Genomic DNA, 10,852 nt, shown 5'->3' with positions numbered 1-10,852 from the left:
ATCTCTAGAGGGGTTCAGGATGCGGATGATCAAAGGGAGGCCACGTCGAGGCATCTTCCTCACTTGCCACACGGGGCCGGTCCATGCTCCGGTGCAGTCTGAGCCAGCAGCTGCTCCTTCCCGTAGGCAGCCTCCTAACCTGTTATGGCTGCAAGCAAGTGGGACATATTAGACCGTTTTTGTCCACTTAATAAAAAAAACTAGTAAGCTTGCGGACGAGTAAGCCCGACTCGTGCCGTAAAGGTAATTTTGAGGGCAAATATGTACCTGATTTTGATGGTAAAAGGGTAGCTGGTTTAAATGCAGAACAGAAAGAAAACAGAAAGAAATAGACTTGGGGACAGTTATCATCGTTGGCCGAGAGGGGAGGTTGCTGCTCTGGCTGCGCAGGGAGTAAGGGCTGCCCGCTCAACCTGCCCACAACTGGATGTACTTGTGGGGAAATGTGGTGCAGAAGGCCCTGGTTGATTCTGGGTCAGCACGCAGCCTGATTTCTTTGTCGTTTTTTTGAAGATCTAAAATCCTCTGGGCTAATACGGCAGGTTGAGCCTAGTTTCACTTATCTGCTGGACTGCTTCACGCACACCTTTACCTATTATCTGTAGTGCCCAGATTCACATCAAAATTAATTTATTTCTCTTGGGATTGGAGCTTTTTGGTGGCTAAGGACCTGACTTTTCCTTTCATCTTGGGAGCAGATTTTATCGGAAAAAACTGGCATGATTTTGGATTTGGCCTCCAGTCATGTTTTCTTTGCTTTCGCCAGGCGGGTGCTCGTTCCCTTTTCAGATGTCGAGTCTCGTGGGACTGCTGCCTTAGAGATGGAAGATAAGAGCTTGACTCCTCCTGACCAACTAGGACATCTTACGCCGAAAGAGGCTGAGGACATAAGGCAGATTTGTTCCAGTTTTCCTGAAGTCCTAACTGACAAACTGGGCACGACCAATCTCTTGGAATACGAGATTCGTCTTACAGACACCCGTCCTGTACGTTCCCATCCATATAAGCTTGCTCCGCCCAAGATGGAAATTCTGAGAAATATGATTGATGATTTACTTAAGAGTGGGGTAATCGAGCCGTCTTGCTCAAATTTTTCCAGTCCAGCGGTTTCTAGTGCCGAAACCTAATGGGAAGTCCAGATTGGTCCTGGATTATCGAAAGCTCAATGCTCAGATAGAAATTGACTCCGTGCCTCTCCCCGATTTGCATTCTGCTTTCGACTGGTTTGGTAAGGGCCAAGTATTTCTCCATTTTTGATCTTAATCAGGCATATCATCAGATTCCTCTAAAACACGAGTCTCGACCTCTCACTGCCTTTTGTGTGCCTTGGAATTTGTACCAGTTCACACCGAGTGCCAATGGGCTTGGCTGTGGGGGCCCAGACACTCACCAGACTCCTGGATTCTATCTTTCATGATGTCAAATTTAAGTTCGTGTTCAACTATCTGGATGACCTCTTGTAGTACAGTGAGAGTTATGAGGAGCACTTGACTCATCTAGAGGAAGTTCTAACTAGGCTGCGAGAGTCTGGCCTTACCGTCAATCCTGAAAAGGTGAGTTTTGCTCAGCCTGAAATATCGTTTCTGGGTCATCTTGTCTCTTCTCGAGGTGTTTGTATTGATCCAGAGAGAACCCAGGCAATCAGGGAGTTTCCTCCTCCTAAGGATGCCAAGGGGATTGCCCGTTTTTGTAGGAATGATAAATTTTTATCGTCGTTTCATCCCCAATGTTGCTGAAGTGGCGGCCCCTCTGAACTCTCTTAGGAAAAAAGGTGCCAAGTTTGAGTGGGGTGAAGCGCAAACAGACTGCTTTTGAGCAGCTGAAAAGAGGCAGTGATGCAGCCTCCAGTCTTGCTATGCCTGATTTCAGTCGTATGTTCGTCTTGCAAACTGATGCTTCCTCCTTAGCCGTTGCTGCTGTTTTATCGCAAGAAGTAGATGGTATCCGCCGGCAGCCCATAGCTTATGCTTCACGCACGCAGTTAACCCCTTGTGAGAAGAAGAGTTGTTCTGTTTATGAGCTGGAATGTTTGGCTGTCGTGTTTGGAAATTAACAAGTTCAGGCGTTACCTAGAACATAAAGAATTTTTGTTGGAAACCGACAACCAGGCACTTTCTTGGCTCCTTGCCCACCCCCGTCAGCTCGGGAAGATTGGTCGCTGGTTAGTCCAAATTTCTGCCCTTAAGTTCACAGTGCAGCACGTGCGAGGCACCCAAAAATATCATAGCGGACACTCTGTCACGCATGTATCACTTACCCAACGACCACCAGAATTTATCAGAGCCGCCATGTTGTGGCGTGCTCCTAGACTTTCCTCTGGCATTTTCGGACATTGTTCCACACCAACTTAAGGAACCCGAGCTGACTGCTATCATCAATGAGCTTAAAAACGGAGGTGCCCCACCCTCCTTATTGTCTGTACCGAGGTGCTCTATGCTGCCGTGACAGGCAGCGAGAAAACCTAAGTTAGTGCTGCCAAGCTTTCTTGTACCGATGGTCTTTCAGTATTTTCATTCTTCTCCTGTGGGCGGAACATCTAGGAATTCATAAGACCATCGCGAAGATTAGGGATCAGTTTCATCTGGAAAGGTATGGACCGGGATATTGCAGCTCGAGTACGTTCTTGTGAAACTGTGCTCGCTAAGCAAACCCGCTCAAAATACCAAGTTGGGTCTTTTGTCATCTGAGGTGGCGGAAAAACCTTTGGAGAAGGTTTTCATTGACTATGTTGGGCCTCTCCGCGTAGCATGTCCGGAAATAAGTTCCTACTTGTTTGTGTGGATGCCTTCTCCAAGTTTGTTTGGTTGTTCCCATTGCGGAGTGCTACCGCGCAGCTCACGGTGCAAGCACTTCGTAACCATTTTTTTTCAACACTTTGGAATCCCACGCCACCTTAGTTTCCGATAATGGTTCACAGTTTGTCTCCAATATCTTTAAAAGAATGTGCTTTGGGCACGGAATCCGCCATGTGACTACTTCCCCTTTCTATCCTCAGCCTTCTCACGCCGAACGGTTTAAATCGCAATCTTCGATCTGCTCTCATTGCCTTTCATGCGGAAAATCAGACCACCTGGGATCAACAACTACCTTGGATCCAATTTGCCTTTAATACGGCCCAGCATGAAAGTCACAAGGCGGTACCTTTCGAGTTATTATTTGGCTTTCCGCCAAACAACCCTTTGGCGAACCTTTGGAAAATTAGCGATCTTCTGCCACCTCCTGGTACTACCAATGTGAAAGCCACTTGGGAGGCAGCCAGGCGGAATCTCATTCGGGCTAGGGAGTTAGTAAGGAGGAAGTAACAACCGAGGTCGTATTGCCAATCCCTTCCAGGTGGGGGATCTAGTTTACTGCAAGGCTCACCCAGTCAGTTCGGCTGTGGATAAAAGAGCTGCTAAACTTTGCTACAGGTGGACTGGTTCCCCACCGCATCTTGAAGTTTCTGACTCCGGTGTGACTGCCCGACTGGGAGATCCTCAGTCCGGGAAGATTTTCAGGAAGGCGCACATATCCCATCTGAAGCCTTGCCGGAGTCATCCGTGATTTCTCTTTAGTCTGTGCGGGAGGGTTTTAGGTCCAAGTGGCCCTGATCACCTCTGCTCCTTCTTCCTGATCAAGGTTCCTGTTTTCTTCTTTGTACCCACGCAACTCTTGGAGGGATTTCTTGCCTCCAAACTGGATTTTCTTGGTTTTACCTTCTGCAGACTTCAGGGTTTCCGGTTTATAATTCTTCAACCATTGGGGGGAGAGGCATTTCGTTTGGTTCTTCATTTTGAAGAAATTAACAGAGGGGAGTTCCTCCTTTTGGGGGGGGAGTCTGAGCCGGTTCAATACCTATATCTCCCCGGCTCATGTGTGTTTTTATATAGTGTAATGTGTGTGTGGTTTATTGGCTGCAGAGGCCACTGACCATTTGAAGGCGTTTGGCCTTTTCCGGGAGGGTGGCAAAGACTCCGAGCCGTGGTGTACAAGTTTGGAGTAGCTCCAAGTTAAAATTTTTGTTTAACTAAGTGTTTTATTTAGTTTTGCTGAGCTGTTCTCCTTCTAACATGTGCGGCTAAGTTTACGGCCCCTCACTGATGAGGTCCAGGAGATGAGTTGATTTTCTGCTGCCATCTCTCCATCATGCGTGGGTCGCAGAGAACCTTCGCTTTTGCGCTCTGCTGAAGGACGGCCACCATGATGGACATTTTCTAACTAGTCAACATCTGTGATACCCTGCCCATATTCTTTATTTATTTGTTATTGTTATTGTTGCCATTTATATAGTTTATATTTTGTTATTTAATTTTAAGTTAGTTTTATAGATATTATTAGTTATTTCTTGGATTTCATTAGGAGCCCGCCCTTAGCCGAAGGATACCGGGTGGAATTGGCATTTCTTGTTTCAAATTATGGCGTTTCTAATTTTTGTATGCAGGTGCACCTGACGAGAGGATTGTTTGAGGTATACTACTGCAGGCACTTTTTATTTTTTTTTTATTTATAGTATATATATATATATTTATTTTTGACTGGATAGGCCTATGCGGTGTCTTAGTAAATGAACCTGAGTATACTGACCACGGTGTTCTTTTTTACCTAGTTTTGTTTTGATCCGGCATCCCGGTCGCCACCATAGGCGCGCGCTTCCCTGATGGTTTGCTGTGGGTGTGCGAGCGGCGATGTACGGTTTCAGTGTACCAAACTGTCCTCAGGAATATATGTTTTGAGGTCCTTAGCCCGGTATTGCCCCAGTCAGGTATTGATTGCGGCATATTATAGGCTAATTCACTCTCACCTTTCCTATGGGGTGGTGTTTTGGGGGGCCTGTGCAGGCAATAATTTCCTGAGGGTGTTCAAATTACAAATAAAGTGATTCGTACTATCTCAAAGTTGAATTTCAGAGTCGTGCAGGACAGCATTCAAAAATTTGCAACTTTTGACTTTGCCCAGTCTCTACATTTTAGAAACATCTTTGCTCTGTTTGTCTAAATGTGCCCTAACCAGGGGACGTGACATACACGGGTATGAGACTAGAGGCAGAGATAACTACCGAACTAGAAGACACATAGCGGTGGTTTATGAGCACTTGCCTTCGCAGGCAGGTGTTCATTTCATCAATAGATTGCCAAATTCTATGAAAAACGCCCAAACGTCCAAGGCGTCAAAAGCTCGTCTTAAGCGCTTTCTGGTGTTAAAGGCATTCTACAGCGTTGAGTTTCTGGCGTTTAACTGGGGGACCGCCCAATTCGATAACTGACTCCAGCGCTTGAAGTGGGTTGAGATTGGCGAAGGATGAATGAGACTGGAATGTATGAAAAATTATGTAAGTTTGAATGTGGTAGTAGTGTGGTATGAGAGTTTAAAATTAAGAAATAATTATGACGTTTGCCATACAATGTGGAGAAATTGTTGCGAGCAATTAAAGATTTGATTTGAAGTATTTAAAATGTAAATTGCTTGTCTATTCCCAAATTAACAAGGATGTTTCAGTCTGAATAAGTGCACCCTCTGCTGCAATAAGTTGCAAATCAATGTTAAATTGTGCTTTAATTTTTCTGGAAATACGTTTTCAGTACAAATTAAAATTATTTACCTAAAGCGTATTAAATTCAAACACGTTAATTTAAGTCGACATTTTCCATATTTTTAAGCCTGAAACATCTTAAGTTGAAATATAGAACATTTATGTTTTGTTGTCAATTATATTAGTGATTGTGGATGATAACGATTTTACAATCGATGTTTATCTATCGATTATCGTTATTCGAGTCATTATAGTATCATCATATCATACCAATAACAGTGATTAACTGAAATCTCTACCTGTGATTTAATCACATTCCAACCTGCAATCATTGTTCTGTTGGGAGCAGCTCTTTACAGTTATTCATCTGAGACCGTTCAGCGCCACACGAAAGTACTGACCAAAACGTTATCGTTCCTTACTATCCCACTGATCAGGCTGTCGCACACATGTTGCGTAACACGTGGTGTCGTGCATTCCTGCTTTGTTTTTTTTTAACAATAGAATCATTAGAATTTACATAATAAACAAAAACTGTACACTACACAGAATCACCGTGAATCACATTATTCTACGAGTATCTCTTTATCGCAAGTCGGACAGAAGAGCTTTAAGAAGGTTATCACTAGAGCGGACCGTTCGGTCACGTCAATTCGAAAGGGTCACTCAGTTGAGAGAGTGATCCGAATCATAGTATTTTAAAAGAACCTATCACTCCGAACCATTCACTTTTTCCCCACTTTGTAAATATGAAATTATATTTTTAATCAGATAAATTATTTCAATGAATCATTACAAATAATAACATTAGAATTAAATTCATTTAAAAATTGGAAACGTAACTCAACACGATATGGACCTTAGTAAAACCGTGTATTATAGGTAATAACAGGTCCCCAAAATCGTTCAGCCGTCCATTCGTTCAGTCGATACCTCGTTACGTTTGTAAGTGAATCATCTAGCTCATGATAAATCAGTATATATTTCAATAAGGTCCAATGTTCATAAAGTACTATTGTTAAAAATATTTAGTGAATTATATGGTAACTTACAGTTAAACGTGTAAAATCAGTTTTGGTGGGTATATTTACATTTACTTGTTTCCAAAACAGTACATAAATTGTTATCTATCTATGTATTCACTGTATCTGTTTATAAAATAACTTCAAACTACTTAACATTTTGTTTAATTCCTGTGTATTTGTGTACACATGATACAGAATCAAGCCTTCGGTAATAAAATCAATTACAAGTAATTGGCCTGCAAGTAATGGTTACGAGTTGGGCGTTTCTTTTCATCGTTTTATAAAGAGGGGCTAAATGCATTTAAAGATTAACAGCATGACCTACTAACCCCACAGTCTAACGTGAATAACTAATGAATCTGGTCAGAAACTATGAGTCTTATCTAAGAACCGCAGTAAATCAGGCTCCAATTATGGAAGTTGCAGAAAGTTCAGGAATTTTCGCATCTCACTTTTGACATCCCTTCTGGAGTACTTATTTTATGTGGTCTCCAGACCAGAAGAAACACAGTGAGGCCCTGGTAAGAGTCCAACGCAGATTCGTCAGATTGTTTGGTATTCGTCTGGGTTTATATTATTCTTCCGTTCCTTGTAAGTAAGGTGCAGGTTTTCTTGTGATTATCAAATTTTGAATCAAGAAGAAAGGCATTGATTTAACGTTCCTTTTCTAGATCGTCAATGGATTCGTCGATTGTCCTGAGTTTGCTTCCTGAAGTTGATCTGAAGGATCCTCGGTGCACCAGATCTTCTGAACTATTTGGTAGGAGACTCTTCTACGCCCTCTATGGTTTCTCCAGCAGCTTCCTTGTCTGCAGCGCTCTGAAAACGTTGTATGCAGCAGCGTTGACTCCTTCAACCTTTTCCTCCACTCCTTCAAAAGGCAACTGCGTTCTCTGCCAGCATATTCATCTCTGCTGTGTACACAAATCACAATTACGTCACAGTTTGACCAGTTGGAACGAACTTAAGACGAAATGAAGATTCCCACATTACTTTTACATAGTTGTTTATAGTTAGAGTATTTTGTTTTCAAACATTTTTTACGATACAACTAATCGTGTACATATATACAGGGTGTTCACTTTAACTGCGCCACTATTGATATTTAAAAGAAAGGTTTTATGACGGGAAATGTTAAATTTGGGACCACCCACATATAATTTTTAGTACAAAATAAAAGTATAAATTTACAGTACCATAAGTAAATATCACCATTTTCTAAATTAGCAGCCAAATTTAGAATTTATTTTGGAACATTCTATATTTCTTTCAATTGTCGTTACAAAATACCTTTTATGGCTGTCTGTATATGTTTTAACTTTTCAGATAAACCATTAAGACAATCAATAACGTAACCAATTTAGATTTACAATTAGTATGAAATATTCATCGTATGAAAAATTAAGAATATATTAATAATTTAGCTTATATTTTCCAGCATAAATATATTTCAAGTCTGAATACTTAAATAAACAATTAAAAATATCTAACCGTATATAAAACAGACACATAAAACATTTAGTACAAAAAGCTCAAATATAAAATACCAACGAATTTCAACAACCAATATTATATCGCGATCTGACGCCTGGAATTTCTGTAACAACTATCACCGCACAGCTAGAGCTGTTTTTTACGGCCAGTGAATTGAAGGCGCTAAGATAATAAGACCGCAACTGATTTAACAAGGACTGCCGAGAATGACTAGGGCAATCACTAGCGGGAAATCGGGTTATAGTCGCGGCACAGTTGGCAACACTCTTAAGCCATCAACGATGCCCAGTAGACCTAACCTCCAATATTATGATCCCAGGGACCAATAATGCATATTTATTTCTATGAGTATTATGTATTCTATGTATGTATTTGAGTCACAATATGTTGTATTATCACCAACAAAACATTTTAACACTAGGTCATGGCCACTCTGTATATATGTAATTGTTATAAGATTAACTTAGTTACTCAAATCTTGTTATTTATTATTCAATTTGAACAAACTGATGAAACTCAAGTAATGCAGCTCTACCTACCAGAAAAGCCTCCGACTATGATCGACCTGTTACTACTACCGCTTTCACGCGGTAATTAGTGAAAACACATGCAGAAGGCATTCATTTATTATCATCATGTCTGGTGTGGTATGTTGAGTCAGTTTGAAAGCAAAACAAATAAAATGATAACAAGCAATTAATTAATTTGAAAACTTTGTTTCTGTTACTTCACGCTATTGTGCAATGGTATTAAAAGTGTTGGTTTTTACAGTAATAACACAATTTATCCACATTATGCCTTCAAAATATAATTTAGATTCTTATAAACTGATTGTGTGTCTTAAACTTATTTGTTATAATATAAAGCACAGTTTCAAGATGACTTCTTATATAATACAGTTGTAAATAACCTCTTTTACAAGATACGGACACTATAGAATCGTAATAATATTTCTTAAATAAGACAAACATAACTATCAGTGCCTTTTTAATATGATCTTTCATGATGAACGGTCGTGAGAAAATTACTGTTATTCCGATGTACCGAAAGGAATATTTATTTCTTCAAGAATTTGTGTTGTTTTACGAAAAATAAATAATCTTACTGCCATGAAAAGTACTAATATACTTATATGCTCCAATATAAAACTCTTATATACTTACATAATATATTAATAAACTCTTTTGATAGGACAATACAAAAGAGAAATTAACATAAGTTTTATGCATCATAGAAATCACTCTTGTATAAATGAAGTTTCACAGAAAGTCTACATATTAAATATTTCTCGACATTTCTTGCTACATGATACATTAACAATTGCATTTATTAGATTAGTTTGATATAATTTTTTAAATAGTAAAGTCTACACATCAACTCATTATGAAATGGTGTTGTATACATGTGTTAATATGTTACAGGTTCGAATCTCTTATGGATACATTATGTTTGGTTACAAAATTATTTATTCTGTTATTTTATATTTGCCATCATGGATAAGAACAATGTAAAAATATTCGTTATCGGTCACAAAAATCATAGGAAGTGTAATCCTGTGTGTATCCTGTCTGTGACCCTTGAAATGAAATGAAAAATGTCTTTATTGAATACAACGTAAAACATATTTAATTGGTGAGGTTAGGACTATTAAGTCCTCTCTTACACCTAACCATAAATTAATAAACTATACTATTACTGTAAAACAAGAGCCACAATACAGTTTAAATTACTATTTTACACTCAAAAATTATCATCTCTATTTATATAAAGTAATAAAATGAAATAAAGGTTCTCTATGAAACTACAAATAAATAAATAGAATAAAACTTACAAGTAAAATAACAATCATCCATCCATCACCATTCATACAAAGCCATCGTCCCATACCCTATGCCACGATATCGTCAACCCGATGAGGCCCAAAACAGATGGTCTCTAAGCACCCCCCGTAACCGTTCCCGACTACGAATACCTCTGATATGATCCGGGAGAGTATTCCAGAGTCGACAAGCAGAGACTGTGAATGATTTACTGTAAATAGATGATCTATAAACAGGAATAGATAACAGAGAGGCTCCACGTCGGGTATTCAAATTGCTTGTTTCAGAAATGAAAGAAAAGCGTTCAGATAGATAGGAAGAGGAATAATCGTTATACAAAATAGAATATAACATGCTAAGAATGTGGACCTGACGGAGTAGATTCAACTTTAACAGATGTAACTGATTGACCCTTGCACTTTTTATCAGTACCATTGACCTTGTACTGTATCGACTCTCCCCCTTAATCTATTTGATAAGATCCTCGCACAGGCCAGTGGCCCATGAGGACGGGCAGAATAAGGCTTAAAGGGGGATCGGCTTCTCATTAAAAAAAAAAAAATGCACCATAATCAAACTCAGTGTTCCTCATGTGGAAATGAAGCCTTTTGCACAGTTTGAAGTGGTTTTGGTTAGTTTGGTTTTGACATATCGTGCGAACAGACTTACAAATAGACAGACTGACTTACAGAGAGATATAAATGAAAATATAAATATTAATTCCATTCAACATTGATTTACAAAAAGTACTTGCTCGGCAGATACTCGAAGTCGAGCCCTATTCTGTACATACAAGTGACATAATTATCCGGGTTTGAGTTCATTTGTTAAACTGAACTAACAAAAGTTTTACCTGTTAAAATGTTAGTTACCATGATTAAGCTTTCAGTCTTTATGGGCTTGCATCAACTTGGCACGTAAAAATGTTATAGTAGATTAAACATATATGGAAGATAGAACTTGTTTATGTTATGTGTTTGTTTGTGTAAAAATTGAACAACATT

The sequence above is a fragment of the Homalodisca vitripennis genome, chromosome 8 (assembly GCF_021130785.1).
Source record: "Homalodisca vitripennis isolate AUS2020 chromosome 8, UT_GWSS_2.1, whole genome shotgun sequence".
Lineage (NCBI taxonomy): Eukaryota > Metazoa > Arthropoda > Insecta > Hemiptera > Cicadellidae > Homalodisca > Homalodisca vitripennis.
This window is presented reverse-complemented; position numbering follows the sequence as displayed.